The sequence below is a fragment of the Argiope bruennichi genome, chromosome 8 (assembly GCF_947563725.1).
Source record: "Argiope bruennichi chromosome 8, qqArgBrue1.1, whole genome shotgun sequence".
NCBI lineage: Eukaryota > Metazoa > Arthropoda > Arachnida > Araneae > Araneidae > Argiope > Argiope bruennichi.
This window is the reverse complement of record NC_079158.1, coordinates 57,972,092-57,992,738: the sequence shown is the minus strand read 5'-3', so window position 1 is coordinate 57,992,738 and position 20,647 is coordinate 57,972,092.

The window sequence follows — 20,647 nt, the reverse complement described above, 5'->3', positions numbered from 1 at the left end:
ACAAAATAAATCGATACTTATAGTACATATTGAAGAATAAACAATAAAATGGATTCGTAAGTAATTTTGGTGATAATTTTGGTATATATTAACCCTTATTATTCGTGAGTAATTATTTGGTACCCCACTAATAATTCGTGAGTAATTTTGGTATATATTAACCCTTATGTTCATTTTGTATAGTATACCATACATACAACTTTATAAAAATATACTACCCCTATAAAATAATTTTTAACTTAGTTTTATTAAACGATTTTTATTACACGATTTTTTTTAATGTTTTTTATAGCGTAAAGAAGCTATCTATATGCATTTTTTTGCTTTTCTTCAAAAAAGCAATCTTGCCACGATAAGGGTTAAGTATATAGAAATAAATTATATAAAATATAATTTATATAAAATAACATTTTAAATATAGTAGCATATAAAATAACATTTTAAATATAGTAGCATATAAAATAACATTTATAAACATATAAAATAACATTTTAAATATAGTAGCATATAAAATAACATTTATAAACATATAAAATAACATTTTAAATATAGTAGCATAACTAATTCTCCCCGTAAGTTTTTTCATGTATACTGTAGAAAACCATTCAAACCATATGACGTAAAAAGTACGATTTTTATATATCTTCACCAGAGAAGAACAGATGAACCTTAATGATCATACATTTATATATCAAAATTTAGATCCTTATATTTTTTTTAAAGAAACACTCACCACTTCTAGAGTAATTTCAAGAAAAATATCAAATATGTATGACTTTTGAACGCTTTCACAAGAATAAAACAGATATGCCTTATTGATAAAACAAATTTAATCAAAATTTAGGTCATCGAATTTTTCCCACAAGAACCACTTCTAGAATAATTTCAAGTAAAAAGAATAAAATATGTGTGGCTTTTTTATACCTTTAGCAGAATACTACAAATGAGCCTTATTGATAACTTATTTGTATATCAAAATTTTGACTATTATATTTTGTTCTAAGAAATATCAGCACTTCTAGTATAATTTGAAGAGAAAAGAAGTAAGTGAATCGTCATATTTTTGGTATATATTGTAATGTAGGTATGAATTACTCAGCGGTTAATATTTCTAGCATTTATTCATTTGCATAATGGAAACCTTCCGAAATCCGTCAGCGTAAATTTCTTTAAAAATCTTCAGGTAAAATTAGCCATTGCCGATGCTCATCACCTTGAACAAGAATCTGGAGAACTTACTGTCCAAGACCGGGTACAATAACCTCCGAGGCCACAACAAAGTGCCTCAAAATTTCCTACCACTAAATTCTGCATAACCTCGCCACCTTGCATATAAATCACTCCATTAGCTCCTCGAACCCTCCAACAGAGCTAGCAAACGACAACGATTTAGGCCGCCACTTAACACCCTCGATGAACATCCTGGATGCAAAATAATTGCAGAACATTGCGGCCTTATGAACGGCCATGCAGATGTGATTGACGTCGCCAATTACGCCAAGTGAGGGAGCATAAATCAGAACAAACTGCCCTGGAAGCATTAAATAAATATCTTTCCAGTGAAGCGCCACAGTAATGATTGTTATGAAAAGGCATTATGCGTGCTTGTGTGTGCTACGTTCCGAGAACTGACCCTGGAGCTATTTGTAAGACAGCTTTCTTTGTCTTTCAGTGATGATATGGCAATATTATATCCAGGAGGTAGGGCAGTGATCAGAAGGGGGTGATGACAGAAAGTGCGCTGTAAATTTCGATGATGATGGAATTGGAGTGGTGTAAGTCGTTTTGAATCGTATTGGTGTAAGTCCTTTTGTTTTCTGTATGTTGAATCGTGGGGAGATTGGTAATGGAAGACGTGGTGTGAGTATCCAAGATATAAATTGTGTCATAATGAAACAGATCAACGATTTTGTGTCTGGAAATCTGGCATTAAAGTACCTTTTTTTGTAGAGAAAATATATTATTTGATTTTAGAAATTTTAGAAAATTTAGAATAATTATTTTCTAATGATGGCCTTATTTAGGATGTTATATAGCAAATTATTATACGGAATTCTTAAAAACGTTGTGTAAAATTATTTTTATGCTGAATTAAGAATAATTCTTAATTTCAATTCTGTCTTTTCCATAGTATAGTAATTCTTCGGCAATTTTGACCCTTTATTGCGATAAAGTGATGACTGGATCAAGAATATTAATTTCTCTGGAATTGGAATAGCAAGATAGTACCTTGACTATCGAACTTCATTATCTCTTGTAGTGGTTTCTTATGGCACTTGCCATGGACAAGCCTGCTGTTACGAAGACAGCGATTTAAGCCGGTGGACGAGCGTCTCTTGTTTTTATAGTAGCGGCAACAGTACGACTTCGCTACTCACGCATCACTAATTTCCTTGCAGAACCCCTTTTTACAGGGGGGGCACATCCACAGATGGAACAACTGAAGAAAAACCATGCCCAAATCGGGACTCGAACCCGGGAAGCCCAGATCACGGGGAAGATACGCTACCCCTATGACAGGACGCCGGCTTCATTATTTCTTACATTTCACATGACAAAATTAAATTAAAAAATTTTTGCAAAAAAAAAAATTATGACAGAACATGTGTAACTATTATTGTTTGTTATATAATTTTATTTGTTATATAAATAGTTAAACATGTTTAACTATTCTTTTTAAGGGTGGATTGCGTACTCTATTAGGCATTTTTGCGAATTATTCGCTTAGAGTTATGGAATTTTTATGTGCATGTATTAAAATATTAATGCATCAAATTTCTTTAAAAAATCTTTTAAAACGGAATATTATTTTTTTAAAAAAAATTAAAACATGCAATTTTTTTAAGATTTCAAAATATTTTAAACGATTCAATTTTTAATTATTTTTTTGTTATTTTTTCCTTACTACCCATTATAAATTTATTTGAAATAGAACTGTGTATGATTTTGTAATTCCTATTTAATGCTAATTTTTTAGAAATATTCCTACGCTCACTTACTGAATTTTCACACGAATTTTATGTTTTTCGTAAGTATAATTGGTTTTTAACTATAAAAAAAAACAGCTTCAAAATAAAAAAAAATCTCTTTTACTGTTTAACCGAAATCTTTATTATCAATTCTATTTAATTTCTTCAAAGATTAAGACACCTGTAACATTGCAATAATATTTGAAGCTAATTACAATATCATTTTGAAGAAAATAATTAAAATTGTTTTTTTCTCTAGGTCTTTGAAATATTCATTTTATTGAACAATATATCTTATAACACTATTTCAGTGGAATGTAAACATATATTTTGGTGAGGAAACGATAAAAATAAAATTTCATGTTTCTGTCCATTTATGTTTATTTCAAAGTCCATTGTCTTCTTAAATAAAGTCACTAATGTTAATTTTGTTAGAAATAATAACCAAGATATTCTCTTATGTATTTAGTATATTAACTTCGTATATAAACTTCAATTACTTTTCACCTTTTCATCAATTCTTAACATAATGATTATTAAGAAAAGGCATTGCACATATTTATTACAAATGATTCAAATGCTTCCATTGGAGCTATTTTCTCAAACCATTATACAATAACATCCATCAAAAACGCAAAAGGTCATCTATATGTTATCTGTTGCTAAATTTGTTTCTATTGTTGAAATTTTTATCGACATTATCCTACTGTTTTAAATGATCTTAATATAATTTTTGTTAATCTTTTAAAAATTGGACATAAATATTACAAAAATACTGCGTCAGCAAATCATAGTTCAAAATTCGATTACAATCCTATCCATCATCACATTATCGGCATTTCGGAAAAATAACTGTTTCAGCACGAAGTTGACTCATTTTAATGACTCAGAAAATCATAGCAAGAAATCCAATACAATCCTTGTTTACATTATTGGTATTTTAGGGTTATGAATCAGAACCAGCTTGATTCCTTAAATAATTTAACACATAATCTGACCCATTCGAGGGAGTCCATGTGTTTCTTCTCATCATCAACTTAAGTTAAATTATGTTAAATAAAATTTCAATTGATTAACTCTTAGGGAATTGAACACCAAAGTTATAAACAGTGTGGCCCAGCAAAACATGTTTAAAATTCCAATTCACATTTACACAAGTGATATTTTAATGATATGTTTAAGTACCAGCTTCCTTCCTTGCAAAATTTACCCATGATCTGATCTTTTGAGAGAAAGAATTTTCAAAAAGTCAGATCAATTCATACCGATTTTTTTGCATCATCATCATCATCCTATATTAAATGATAGTAGGAAAAATTTCATTTTGATTCTTATGGAATTAGACACAAAAGTTACAAACAGCATAACCCAACAAAACATGCCACAAAATTCAAACACAATTCATATATATAAAACCGACATTTCAATGGTATGTTTCAGAACCATTTTCATTCTTTACATAATTGTACACATGATCTGGTCAGTCGAGCAAAAGAATTCGCAAGCAGTCATGTCAATTCGTTGCGATTTTTTTTTTTTGGTATCGTCATCATCCTATATTAAAAGATAATAGGTAAAATTTCATTTTGACTCTTAAGGAATTAAACACAAAACTAACAAAAAGCATCACCCAACAAAATATGGTACAAAATTCCAATACAACACACAATTTTACAATCCATATTTCAATGGTACGTTTCAGAATCAGTTTTATTTCTTGCAAAATTTTTTCCATGATTTGATCAGTCGAGAAACAGAATTTGCAAATTATATATATTCATTCCTTTTTTTTTTAATCTTATTTTTTTTGTATCATCATCATCCTAGATAATCGACATTTCAATGGTATGATATATAACCAATCTAACCATGATTTGATCAGTATAAAAAAATTCTTAAGAATTTATATTAATTCTCGTCGACTGTTTTCTCCATCATTATCATTTTGTATTAAATGATATGAAGTAAAATTTGAATTAATTCTTAAGGAATCAGACACAAGAGTTATAAACAACGTAACCTTACAAAATATGGCACAAAATTCCGATACAACGCACATTTTTACAATCGACATTTCAGTGGTATGTTTCATAACCAATCTAACTATGATCTGATCAGTCGAAAAAAAATTCTTAAGAAATCAGATTAATTTCTAGCGATTTTTTTTCTGCATTATTATCATTCTATATTAAATGATATTAAGTAAAATTTCAATTAATTCTTAATTAATCAGACACAAGAGTTATAAACAACATAACCCAACAAAATATGGCACAAAATCCCAATACAATTCACATTTTTACAATCGACATTTCAGTGGTATGTTCCAAAACCAATTTAACTATGATCTGATCAGTCGAAAAAAAATTCTTAAGAAATCAGATTAACTCCTAGCGATTTTTTTCTGCATCATTATCATCCTATATTAAATGATATTAAGTAAAATTTCAATTAATTCTTAAGGAATCAGATACAAAATTTACAGACAGCATGGTCTAATAAAATATGGCGCAAAATTCCAATACAATTGACATTTATACTTTCGGCATTTCAATGGCATATTACGTATCCAATCTAGCCATGATCTGATCAATCGAATGAAAATTTCTTAATAAATCAGATTAACTTCTAGTGAATTTTTCTGCATCATCATTATCCCATATTAAATGACATTAAATAAAAATTCAATTGATTGATCCCATATTCAGACACATGGATTACCCACAACCAGAATTCAATGAAACACACCACAAGATTCCAATACAACCCACACATACCCCATCGACAATTTAGTGGTATGTTTGGGAACCAGGCTTCATTCCTTGTACAATTTCCCCATGTTCTGATCAGGCGGGGAAAGAGATCCCAAGAACTGATATGAACTCTCGGCGGAAATTCGAAAACGTGATGGGGGGGGCTGGAAAGTGGGGATGCGTTAGAATATGCAAATTAATTATAACGGGCGACTGAAGTGAATTCCGTTGCTAGCTCTGAACGTTCCTATTATTAAGTAAATAAAAGTGATTGTAAGGAGCCTCTTATTAATAAAACCATCCGGGCAGAAATTATTTACTGGCGTTGCATGGTCTGGCGCAGTTTTATGGCAGGACAGCTTTCGGGGAAGATGGTATAAACAGAGCGCTGGCGGTTGATTAAAAAATGAGGGCGTTTTAATATCCGTAAAGCATGGGATAGAGAGGTTTATGACTTGAAGGTTGGTTTGAAATATTTCTTAAGTGAATACTTATTGTCTATTGCTCGTAGGAAGTGGAATGTTTGATTTTTTGGTAGTGAAAGAGTCTTGTGATGAGTCTTTTGTGCGATGTTATGCGATGAGGAACATATTCATCGTCAATGCATGAGGAACGGAATATTCAAGGGGTAATGATAGATCTCGAACATTGGAAGTAATTTTATTGATAATTTCATATAAACAGTTTAAAAACACTTTTAAAAAGGAAATTTTAATATTTTATTTATTATGTATATTTACAATAGTTATTAACCCCTTCGCCGTCCTGTCCTGTCCACGAAAATTTCTGTTTTTCCTTTATAAGAACAAATAAAAATAAAAACTCAAGCAGGTAACTATTTACAGAGCGTTTTAAATGTTTAAAAGTTTAGAATATGGAAGAACGCTTGAAGTCTTTACGACCGTCCTGTAGAAGTTTAACTTGAACCTCTCTAGATGCTTTACGGACGACGAAGAGGTTAATGTTTTCTGGATTTAAATTTTTAGAATATTTTTGGAAAAAAAATAACAGTTAGAAACGATGCTTGCTGTCAAGAATTGTCCAATTTTCCTTTACATCCAAATTTTTGAATATTTTGATGGAAAATATTCTAAAGTTATGCATTTTTAATGATGTTAATAAATTCTGATTTTTATAACTAGGCGAATTTTCTCCACACGTATGTCTCAAAATTATGATTTTTTTTGACAAACAAATCTTGACAACGGTCTTAAAAATTAGACTAAGATTGTTGAGAAAATTTATTTTATTGCATCAAATATGCTCATGTTTTTCTCAAACAATTTTACTTAATTTCTATTGTTTCTTGTATGAAAAGAAAGAATTTTTAATCGACTTTCTTTCTTTTTATACAAGAAAAAATAGAAATTAAGTGAAATTGTTTGAGAAAAACATGAGCATATTTGATGCAATAAAATAAATTTTCTCAACAATCTTAGTCTAACTCTTATAACCGTTGTCAAGAATTGTTTGTCAAAAAAAATCATAATTTCATTCACTTCCTTGAGCATTATATTTTTAAAATTCCGTATATTTGCATGTTTCCAAAGACGGCTCATAATGTTAATATTTTGAGATCTTATTTATTCATTAATTGATTAATTTAATTAAATATTTATTCCTTATGGAAGGCTTTATCAGTTAAAGAATTTCAGAATAAAAGTGATTTTAAAATTAACAGCGTACGTAACAATGAATTATAAATTTAAGATTAAAAATCAGAAAATAATTAAATAAAAAATCTATCTATATGTAAATAAATAAAAATAAAAAGTTCTATATTTTCATTCAGTAATATAAAAGTGTGTTTTTGAAAATTATTTTTACGAAATTATTTGCTGTTCCTTTTCCAAAACGCTTTTGAAATCGACATCACATTTACACATCCCAACAAAATACATTTTTCATAAATGCAGACAGACTATTAAATCTTATTCAGTTGCATGAGTTCAGATCTCTGCGGAGCTTTCACATAGTGCTCCATTTATAATGCAACATCCGTCTGCTTCTTTTCAGATGGTCATTCAGGGGTTTCCTCCCCCCCTCTCCATTCGTAAGAGCTCACTTGCACCACAAAGTTCTTTTCCTGGATCCTTCTTCTCTCTAACAACAGTCAGGAAAAGACTCTTAAAGCAATCCACAAAAGCTTCCTCCACAAAACATTTGATTTGAATTTCCCGAAAATTCCTCTCGCCAAACAGTGATGGCCTCCTCTCTCTCCCTATCTAACTCTCTCTCTCTCTCTCTTTCTTAGTATTTTATATCGCTTTTCCCACGGATAATTTTTCCACATTTTCCTTCCTTTTCCCCCTTATCCAAATTGAATTTTCCCTTTTTCCAACATGTCGTTGAATCTGTGTTGACTCTGAAAGTCTCTCATCTGTTGCATTAGAAAAGAGAAGCACGCTCTAAGGAGGAATCATGGAGGGAAAAAAGTAAAAAAAGAAAGAAAAAAAATAAAATAGAGAAAAAGGGATTCTTCTCCGTTGAACGGGTGGGCGGTAGGGAACATGGCGAAAAGAAATGAAAGACAAAAATGTGATTTGGAAACTTCTGGAATACCCGGCGTCAGTTCGTTAGCGTAACATAGTAGGTTCTTTCTCTGAATTGATTATACGTTTCTTCAGTTGTACTGTAAAGAGAAATAAAAAATGAAAAAAAAAAAAGAATGGAACAAATCTGGGACGGGAAGTATCGAAGCTGCGACGACTGTGGGCTTTTGGAAAGCTTTCGCAAAACTTTAAAGATGCAACACCGAATTGAAAAGTGCTGGGTAGCACTGTATGGGGTAATCATAAATTATGCATATGTACGTTAGATGCGGATGGAGATCTAGGGAATGGTATTAAGATTTTGAGGGGACATGAAGATAATGCTGTTTTGTGGAGACAGATTTTTTGCACCTGTATGTTGGGATCATAAACATGCTTAATGATGCGTATGTAATAACAAAGGAAAAGGAATCTCATTAATCTTTAAGAAAATTCTCCAATGAGGGTGCATGAAATGACTTCGAAGGAAGACTTGGAAGGAGAAAAATGAAGAATTTTTTTTTCAGTGGGAAATTAATCATAACCAGCGAGAGTAGTCTTCTTGAACCTTTCTAGCATATTCTCCAATAAATATGTTGTCCCCTATCTGTGTATAAAATTAGAGATCTTAGCTAAGGCGGCAAATACATTGCATGCCATTAGTGAGCGATAGTTATGAAATATAGATTTTTAGCATGAATCTAGTATGCTTAGTATGGCCGTGATGGCCTGGTGGTAAGATCTCGGCTTGTGAGCCGTCGGGTTTCAGGTTCAAGACACCATTCCACAGAAGAACCGACGTGTAAGAAGGTCTGTTTCACGATAAAACCGTCAGGGCCAAACGTCCACTTGGTGTGGTGTGGAGAGGGGGTGCCAGCTCAGGTGTCGTTCTCGTCATCTGCCCAAGGTTCAAAATTCCGAGGTCCGTCCCAAAGTAGCCCTAGTGTTGCTTTAAACGGGGCGTTAATATAGCTAACTAACTAACTAGCATTTTTAGTGATTCTGCCGTGAAAGTATGAATTTAGACGCATTATTTGCTTGTTAATTCATATCATCAATATGACACAAAATTACAGATGATAATATGCCGGATTTTATTGATTTGCATAAATGAGATATTGCATTTACTTACATGCAAGGCAGAGAGTCAATCATTTATTAGATTTGGCTAAAAATGTGTATATTTGGCATACAAGTATATTTTTGTTCGTGTTGGCACCATACACGCAAAACTTTAAGAATGAATTCTTCTTCTTTCTATTTTCATACGTTTTTACGAACGTTATCGATTTAGAAGCATGTTACTGGGTGGGTAATCTCAATTATTTTCTTTTTTCAAATTAAAATCAAATTTTATAAAAAAAATGGCAAGAACTTAAGAAGTCGCATAATACTATAAACAGAATAGTATAAGATTCCTAAAATATACTAGCTATATGAGTATTAAAATTTTGTTAAAAAATATATTGCGGAAAAACGGATTAGGAGCAAGTGACGTACAAAAGATTTAATTGAAATTTTGCATAATAAATAATTCCGGTAAATCAGTAAATTGCCAAAGGCGTTTAAAATATGTACCGTAATATGTAAGCACAATCACATCAATACAGTGTATATGTATTACAGGGTTTGAAATCCAGAAAGTTTATTAAATGCCTAAGTATTTTTAACCTAAGTATAAAATACATAACTTTTTATGACCATTTTAATTTTTATAGGATGCAAATTTAAAAGCAATGCAAAATAATACTAATTCATTTCTTGATGGAGGAAGTTGATTTATATTTTACTTAATAAAAAAATGTAATTTCTATTTATATTATTTTCAATTTTCACTACACGTCTTAATTAAAATATTTTTGATGATATTCTTTTTATAAATAAGTTGTATTTTGTAGAAAGACATCTTTTAAATAAAAATTATATAGTGATATTTTTTTCTTAATTTCTCTAAATAACCTTTCTCATCCTATAAAATGCCTAGGTATTACAAACATTTTTTACGCAAAGTATATATTCAAATAAATATGTAATTTCCTATTTTGCCTAGATATATTCAATTAATTAGGTACCGTGCTCGGTCTTTAAACATTACAGGTAACATAAATACGTTTGGATGAGAATTTGATTTTTCTAATTCAATAAATCAAAAATTATGTGCCGGCGTCCTGGCATAGGGGTAGCGCGTCTTCCCCGTGATCTGAGCGTCCCGGGTTGGAGTCCCGGTTTGGGCATGGTTGTTCTTCTGTTGTTCTATCTGTGAGATGTGTGAATGTGCCCTCCTGTAAAAAGGGGTTGTGCAAGCGAATGAGTGATGCGTGAGTAGCAAAGTCGTACTCTTGGCCCTAGTTGGCGCTGCTATAAAAAATAAGAGACGTCCCCCTCAGGCTTAAATCGCTGTCTTCGTAACATCGGGCTTGTCAGTGGCAAGTGCCATAAGAAACAAACAAACAAAAAATTATGTAAGAGAAAAGGGAACATTGATTCTGCGTAAATTTCTTGTGGATTTATAGGTTTAGTTAATAATATCTTGAAGACCAAGCTTCGCTAGGTAAGTGTTTTTCTTAAATCGTATTTTTTGGAGAAAATATTTGACACAAATCGCATGCCCATTACATATGAAAATTTTTCAATCTTACCTATATATGAACTAGTTATTTAAATAAAGCAAATCATGAATGCACTTAGTTTAAACATGTTATTCGAAATAATCTGCCATGTCGCAGTATTCATTTTACAGTTTATCTATCATTACTTATATTTTTGAATTTACAATCAGTTTTACCATGTGAAATCGGGTCCGAGATGGCGCTACGACATTGTAAGCATGAGAGCAAATAGAAAAATAGTTAGTATTAGTTAGTTAGTAGTACTAATATTGATGATGATGTCGTGTCCGCGTTACCACGGAAAGGGGGTGCAGTAGCTTCTGAGGGTAAAGACCCCTGAGCACCCGAGGACAGAAGTCCGACTTCTAGCTCATATAAAGATGAAACTCACACATTCGCTTGCACAACCCCTTTTTACAGGGGAGGAGGCACATTCACACACCTCACAGATAGAACGCGGATGAAGAACGATCATGCCCGAACCGGGATTCGAAGCCGGGACGCTCAGATCACGGAGAGATGCGCTATCCCTATGCAAGGACGCCGGCATTAGTACTAATATTATTATTAATAATAGTTAGTTATTAAAAAATTTTTTGTGTAAATTTGCCATTTTTTGGGAAATACACCTATATAGATAAACTTAAAAAGCAAAAATATTAAATATAAATACATAAGTAAAAAAATAAAGCAAAAAAGGGACTGGTACCGCGAATCGCAACACTCACGTCATTCATGTTGTTCCACTATATTGCACTCAACATACTTCTAAGTGGAAGATGAATATACTTATTCTAATTGTTAGTTATAAAAAAAATTTTGCATATAAAATCGCGTTTTCTTTTCAGAAAAGGCAGTTATATAGATAAACTTAAAAAAACATACCTTTATCTGAATGCAAAATTTGATCCATATCGCTAGACAGAAATTATGAAATCTTGCAAAGTGTGTTTAAATTATCTTGCATAGAAACCAAATACCAAGATCTACAAAATTTAATTTTTAGCCGAATATCATTATGTCTAAAACCCATTCCAATTGATAAACCATAAATCGGTATTCAGAACCGAAATATCTACTCCCTTCTCTCGCTCTAGAATCAGCATCGTCTTTGCGGTGCCACTTTGATTAGTTCTTGCCAAAGTTCAATCCATCGCTTTGATCATTGCATTCTGCGGAGATAATGGATGATTGGCAAAAGTAATTAAGAGAAAACTCGGTTCGATAAGTATATCAAAACTTTCCAACTCTCTGGTGGGAATTTAAATCATGCAAATAGGCCTTCCGTAAACTGCGCATTTATTGGGATTTCCGAGTAATGCAATAAAGCGCGGAATATTGGGGCGCCTTGATGAATATTAGTTAATCAAACTAAGAGAAGACAGTCGGTAACTGCCGGATTAGAACGAAGTCTTTTGACTTCAAGCAATTTACTGCTGGAAGGATCTGACATCCTAGCAACATTTTATAATCCACTTTCGCTCGTTAATCCATGGCGTAACAAAATTCACTGGGAACTTTAAGTAAAGCGAAGAAGATGAGAAAAGAGGTAATAATCGAGGTTATGTTATTAATGGATGTTTCTCGTGAAGTGGATGTGAAAAGATGCTAGTTGTCTGGCTGGTCATTCGAGTGTTTTGTTTGTAAAACGAGATTCATTCATTTTAGCCATTGAATTATGCTGAATTTAATTGCCAAATAATTATAAAAATTATTGTTTTTGTTAATTTCTTCCTTATGGATAAAATGAGCGGATTGAGGCCACTAAATAATTAAGTATCCATTCCTATTAGCGCAAGATATGTACAATAATTCTAAGATTTTGTTAGATAAGTTATTTACAATCTGTATATGTAGAACGTTAATGTACGTGCTATAGATATCGCACTTATTACTTAGTCTAAAATGACAATATTCAAATATCAACAAACCATCATGCGAATTTTATACTACTTCATAAATTGAATATTTTTAGAGGTTCATTAAATCCGCCGGTTAGCTCAGCTAATAAATGGAGCTGGTAAATATTATTAGAAATATCCTGGAGATGTTTCGCCATATCATAAAAAAGTACATACATTCAGAGGAAAGAAGCTATAAATGAAATAAAGAAATAGACTTCAGACAAAAAGTTTAATCAAGAGCGCAGAAATAGGCTTCCATCTCGAGATGAGAAATCGTGATAAGGTTTCAGTTTAATTAACTGTTTCTCAACAAGCACATCAAAATCGTGCCAATCGTCCAAAATCTCGCCTAAAAACTTCTATTCTGGATGGATACCAAAAATAATAACGAACGGCTATTAGAGACTACAAAAAAATGTGGTGACAAATCTCTTCAATTTTGGCGACCGTACATTAATTTTAAGTCTAGCCATATCGTTATGACTTCTCTATGGAAAATGATATCCATATTTTCTAAAACAATTATCTTATAAAATAAATCTTTGTATTATCTTAAGACTCAGAAAAGTATCTTTTTAATGATATCAATTTCATTTCTGCATAATTTTCTCTTTAATAGACATAATATTTTTCATTCAATTTGATATATTACCTGAAAAAAAAAGTTTTTAAATGCTATGGAGGAATTCCAACTCTCCATCAAAACATTCCATCGCATGTTTTTACCAGTCATTAACTCAGAAGTGGGATTTTCACTTCCTCTTTTATTTTGTAATATATATACTTTTTTAATTTACAGTAGGCTGATTGAATTGATGTTTTAAAGTCATATCAAAAAATAAATTAATTATTACATTATCATTAGTCGATAAATTGGGCGAACGAACTGGTCGCCATAGGCGGCTAATATATTGAAAATGTTGTAGTAATATTATAGATGCACTTTATATTGATAGGGATAATACAAATTATGTGAAAGTAGGTTTTTATTTTACATATGCTTCTGGCTAGCTTACACCTCTGGCTGTTTTACTAACCGTTGTGCCCTTATACTAAGTTATAAAACTTCTCTCATTTTACATAGGAATATAGTACAGTTTTTACACAAATAGACTGTTTACATCTCTTTGTGGACTGATGGGTATATTCATTAATAAAGTCATTAAGATGTCATTCTGTGGCACGGTACAGATGATGTACCAGCTGGTTTCTTACATCTGTTTACAAGCTTAGTGGTACATGTGTCTCTCAATTTGTTGACTAAAATTCATATTTCATGGTATGGTACAAATGATATATAAGTATTTACATAACCATTTTAAATATCCTTAAGGAGTAGTACTAAGTCATTAGGATTTTTTTTTCTTTTCACATGGTACAGAAAATGTGCGAGTAAATTGCTTACATTTGCTAACAGACTGGCACATGTATTATGCAAATAAATAATTAATTCTAGTAGCTTTCGGCGACCAACTTGTTCACCCATTTTATTGACTTTTCAAGATATTAAGCGATTAATATATATTGCCTTAAAAATCACCTTTCTATTTCGTAAGATTAAAAAACATGAATTCAATGGAATCAATCTAGTAGAATTTATTGCACGTGCACGTCAAATAGTATATATGCTTCAAAATAAAAGCGAAAATGAAACTCCTACTTGGGATGAGTCAATGTGCGAAGAAATAATTCTTCTTTATTTTAATTTTAGAGCTGGTAAAAGCACGCAATTGTTTTTTTAATTTTATTTTAGTTATATTAACGTTCAGTTTTAAAGCAACACTGGGGCTATTTCGGGATGGACCTTGTAATTTTGAACCACTGAACCGCTGTCAGATGACAAGTACGACACCTGAGCTGGCACTCCCTCTCCAAACTTCCACACTACACCATCGGAGGGATGTAGCATGCAATTGAATGTTTTGATGAATGAATTTCATCATAACATTAAAACATATTTACAGACTGATTTATTAGAGATAATTACAAATTGATTTACTCGAATTAAATTTTCAAAAATTTATTGATAACGAAAAAAGGAATATATAAGGAAATAATAGGAATACGCAATAGACATAATCAAAATATAATTTTTGAGTTTAAAGATGGCGCAACAATTATTTTTGCGAGATTATAACTTTGGAAGATATAAATATCAGTTTCCACAGACAAGTGAGAGTGATTACTTAGCTGATGACGGTTAATATGTTCATTTTCCACAATTCACGCCTAATATTTAGATTATCTATCTAATGAAATGATCCATATTTTAAGATATAGCAAAGAAGGGATCTTATTAAATAAACTGTTCTATACGATTAGATAGCAGGTGTGAACTATAAGTGTGTCACGTGATGGTAAATGTCTTAATATTTTTTTCATTTTCGTTTAAATTTCGTTTTTGGGTCTTATTTATATTATCTAGATTTCTTTTATATCTTTTTTTTCTTTGACTGAATGGAGGATTCGGCGAGCTCTCTTCCTGGCATTTTAAATAATACCTTTTTTATCTCCATTAATTAACTAAGCGAACCATTGAATTAAATGCAGCTGTCAAACGTTCAGTGAAACAGTCTGCAATATTTGTACGCTATTTGTATACGTCATTTGACAATAAGTAATAAGAGCAATTTCTGTGTCACGCATGTTAGTATGTTAGTTCTATATATGTAGATTCCAGATTTCTCGTAAAATAAGGTTATTCTAAAGTTAATATTTTTGTATCTGATTATGAGTTACTTCGCTTTCTTTCCTTTACTAACCTATCTGAATATGTTAAAAAATGTACAAATCAGAGGCACATAAAATGCATAACTAAACACTATATTTGTTTACACTAATATTTGTTTGTAATATAAAAAAAATAAATGATATCATTGCGAAACTTTTATTAAAAACAAAATTATCGATTCTTTTCAGCAGCTAAGTAATTTCGCTTTTTTCATCAAAGGAATAAAATATTTTCCGCTTTCTCTTTCAGCCATTCCAATTCCATTTCATTACGAATGTCACGATGTTTTTTTTACTGTATGTCACTCAAAGCCAATTCGAGAATCGCCCGGGGAAAAGTCGTCACATTCAGAGAGAAAAATCCCCGTTTTCCCCCACACATTGATATTCCCGTGGGAAATGGGAATTCGGAGTAAATGCAAACGAAGAGAGTCGGAAACAAACGAAATTTAACGAATATTCAACGCTACCCAAATAACCCGCGGTCTACGAAATCAAGTCGGACGGAATCAAAAATCGCCCATTTCGATCCATTGTCTCATTGGGTAATTTAATTTCGGAGACTCACGGCAATAATTTGGATTTAACTCTGAAAAGATAAGAGGCCATGGAAAAAATGGTATTAGTCCTGTTTGGCTTATTTACATCTTGATGAAAGCTTGTTTGGTAGTTAGTAAGCTGTAGAATACTGAGCGAAGTGTAGTAATTAGAAAAGTTTTGCAAGAGTTACAAAATAACATTTGCTTCCAAATAAATTGCTCGGAGGAAATTTTCGGTCGAGTAATTTTCTTCGAGTTTTTGAGGTCGTAAATTATCAAGAAACCAAAAATTAACCCTCATTTATCATTGATTGTTTATTAAGGGAAAGGTCTGGGGATATTAACAACAAAGTAGTTTATCTGAGAGTGTAAGCACTGTGCAAGACGGAGAAGTTTCGTACATTCTTTTGATTGTTATTTTTAAACTATTTGTCGTTATTAATTATCATCAATTAATTATAAAACACTAAAACATAAAATTTAGGCTTAGTGAAAAAAATTAAATTCTTCTAAAATGTCCAAACATATTATTTACTAAGTATTAACAAAATATCTACCTCAACAATTCTACAACAAAGATATTTATCTCAAAAGTGTAAGAACTGTGGAAGGCGAAGAATTTTTGTACATTTTTTTAATATTATTTTGGAATTATTCGTTGTTATTAATTATCATCATTTGATTATATATTACTAAAACATTAAATTTAGGCTTAGTGAAAAAAATGAAAATTCTATTAAAATGTATCAAACGTATGTATTTACTAAGTATTAACAAAATATCTACCTCAACAATTCTACAACAAAGCAGTTTATCTCAAGAGTGTAAAAACTGTGGAAGGGGAAGAATTTTGGTACATTTTTTTTAATATTATCATGGAGTTATTCGTTGTTATTAATTATCATCAATTGTTTATATAATACTAAAACATTAAATTTAGGCTTAGTGAAAAAAATGAAAATTCTATGAAAATGTATCAAACGTATGTATTTACTAGGTATTAGCAACCTAAACAATTCTACAACAAGGCAGTTTATCTCAAAAGTATACGCGCTATGCAAGGTGTAGAATTTTGGTACATTTTTTAAAAATATTTTTTTGAAATTATTCATCGTTTTTAATTATTATCAATTAATTATACAACACTAAAACTCTAAATTGAATCTTAGTAAAAAAAAAAAAAAAAATGAAAATTCTATTAAACTGTATAAAATGTTTCAGAAAAAATTCTTAAAGTTTCCATCCCATTAATTCTTTTTAAATAATGGATTTATAATGGATGTTTAAATGGTGGATTTGTTAACGATGGGATTCGAAATTTATTGATTTAAAACTAATTTAGTTTAGTTATATAAATGTCTCAAGATATGCTTAGTATACTTAAGATGCCACGAGGTCACCACTGCCTCATAGATCAAGATTAAATTGCAGCAAGGATGTTATATATGAGGAGCAAGAACATATTAAATTTATCATATTTCAAATGTCCCTACCACTAATATAATGAGAAAAGTTAGTACCAGCTCAGACATCGCCATCATCATCTGATCACGACTGAAAAATGCTTTCACCTTCATATAACCTTTTGTTTCCTCCAACGTTAAAGTGATAATTTGATATTAGTGATTACGTTAATTGATAACGTTAAAGTCATAATTTGATTTTAGTGATAATGTTAATTTATAACGTTAAAGCGATATTTTGTTTCCAACGTTAAAGTGATAAATGGAATCAAGTAAAAAAGCTAACCAATTTTTAGAAATCATCATTTTATGACAGTTATTTCTACAAACTTGATTTGAAGACATGCTAAAAAGAAAACGACGCATTTTTAAGTATATTCAAACGAAATGATTCAATTCGTGACTTTAGACAATTTCCTTGCAGATAAACATTCATTATAAATAATAAATTACATTATTATGAATCGTGTTGAGTATTTTTTTCTGAAAAGAACGCATTGTTCAATTTTATATTGATTTCCAGTGTTACAATTGTTTTATGTAACAAGCGCTTCGCAATTTCTTGTAAAGTAAATATTTATAAACGATTAAGTTTAAAGAAATTGATGCGTCATATTCACAAAGCATTCACCGACTAAAATTCTACAAATCAAAACACATCTCTACCAAAAATCAGAGTTCGATTGAATAATTAAATAAGTATTACTCCATAACTATTTTATTAACAGTTAGAAGAAAACATCATCAATTTAATGTATTAGCGATGAGAGAACGAGGTTGAATTCGATTTTCAGAGCATAGCACTGCCTCGTTGCACTTCCAGAAATGATGAAAAATTTACCTTTTATAATCACATTAGCCAAGTATCTCAGTAACTTTGAATGTTTAATACTTCATTTAGAATTCCGCGCCTTCACATTCCAGGGATATCTTTCAATTTAATTGACTCCTTAATTTAGTGCTATTCCCGATTTAGCTTCCTAGGATGTATGCCGAAAGGAGTGCAATGCAGACGGGTTTATTTTTTTAAAAATTTTTATCTAATCTCCCAATGGGATAGATATGCAGGTTACGAATTGGATGAAATATTAAATTAATTTATTAAGCAGTAAGCTATGCAGTGATTTTTATTGATTTGGGCATGGTATATTATGGTTAAATGTAAGTTATTTTAAACGGTGTTTTTTAGAATTAAAATAAATGATAAGACGTTTAGTTTATTATCATTGTTGAAAGATTAGAGAGGTAACAAAAATATTCATAATAGCGTTTCAAAATATTAGATTCTTAGATTTTGATGACTATTCAAAACTTAATTCTCATATAGAAAAAAAATTATTTTAGAATAATTAAAGTTCTGTTTCTGAAAACGATGGTCCAAAATAACAATTACTATATGGAATTGAAAGCTGAATTTAGCTGATCATCAGATTTCAATGCATTGAATTTTAGGTAAAACTCATTAAAATGTTAACTGACAGTGTTTTTGCATTTTCAGATTTCTTTGATACATGTAGATTTCGGAAAGGAAATCATAAGTATCTTTTTTAAAAAAAGTGATAAACGTTAAGGTTTTTTATCCCTTCATTCGGAGCGTGAGAACATGATGAAGTAGCAGTTTTAGAGAGCGTACGTTGAATTAAATAACCCTTTAAAAGGCCATTTTTTGCTAGTCATGATATATTAAAATAGTTTTAAGATTAAGATTAGCTTTAAAAAAGTGGTTCATTTAGCTTATTAATAAATTTTATTCGATTAACTAATTAATATGGTTAATTAGTAATTAAGAAACAAATCAAGATACTTGTATTGTACCATTGTATGTGAGATAAGGAACTGAAACGTCTAAGTTTTTGTCTAATCGCAAAATGTGTCAGAACTTGGGCCAGTCTACATAATTTCATTAAAAAACTGATAAATTTGGAGGGAAGCACACTTCCCACGGCCCCTGAAAGTGTTAAAAAAGAGGGAATTGGATCAAGAAATGAGAGACCATTTTAGAATGAAATTAATATGGGCTAAATTAAGATAAAAATTAGAAAATTAATTAAGATTTGAATTAGATTTAAAAATATCATTACATATAGAGATATATGTTATTTAATCAAAATAAAGTAGTTTGTAACTATTCTTTTCCGAACAGAATCTATTGCCTGTAATAGTAATAGTTAATTTTGCTTCTGTCAGCATTAAAATAAAATTCTACATTCGATAGCTTTTTGACTTGCCGATAGCATAAAGGCGATGTGATGATTAAGGGTTAGATGCATCAATCACGTTTGACTATCACAGATTGTTGCTGCGAAATGCCAGTGCCATCGGAAACATCAAATGGCATATCGTTCTCAAATGATTTAACACACATGTATGACTCACAAATAAAATTCGTTTGAAAATTGAAACATCAGTAATGTATATAAAATTTTGATTATGCATTCGAGAGTTTTAGTTTAGTAATGATTCATAATACCCTTTCAATATATGCATCAAATTAAGCATTAAAGACATTTATTTTGAAATAGCTTTTAGATTTTTATAAATATAATAACACTAAAAGAACTTTTTTTAAATATAGTTATGCTTGATTCTATTAACCATTTTTTATGAAAGTTCTAATTTCTGAAAGCATTTACTCAAACATTTAGCTCGTTAGATAGATGAGATTTGGTATTCAAAATTCTGGATATATCTCAGATTTTGGGCGCAGTGCATCTAAGGAAAGTCTGTATATTCATGTACACAAGGATATGGCAAGTTGCTGGACTGAATTTTAGATTTTTATAAAACTCTGCACTAAATTGTCTGTATATTTCTTGCCATGTAAAAATGGTAACAATAACTCTAAACCCAAAAGAGTTATATGGCTAAAACTGACCATGTTTTTATAAATAAAATTAGATATTTGCGTTTAGATTTGCAGAAAATCCGTCAAGAACTGTATTATTTGGTTATCTGTACATCCCCGAACTGACGATAGTCAAATGAATGAGGAAATTTGTTAACAAATGTTATCATCAAAAGTGTAAGCTTGTATGAATTTTTAATGAAAGAAATATTTTTCCAAAATTTACACTCAATTAGTTAAAATTTTATTATCATCTTTATATGTGGCCAGTCTCTCAAAGGGTTAACCATATGTGTGGCGCAGC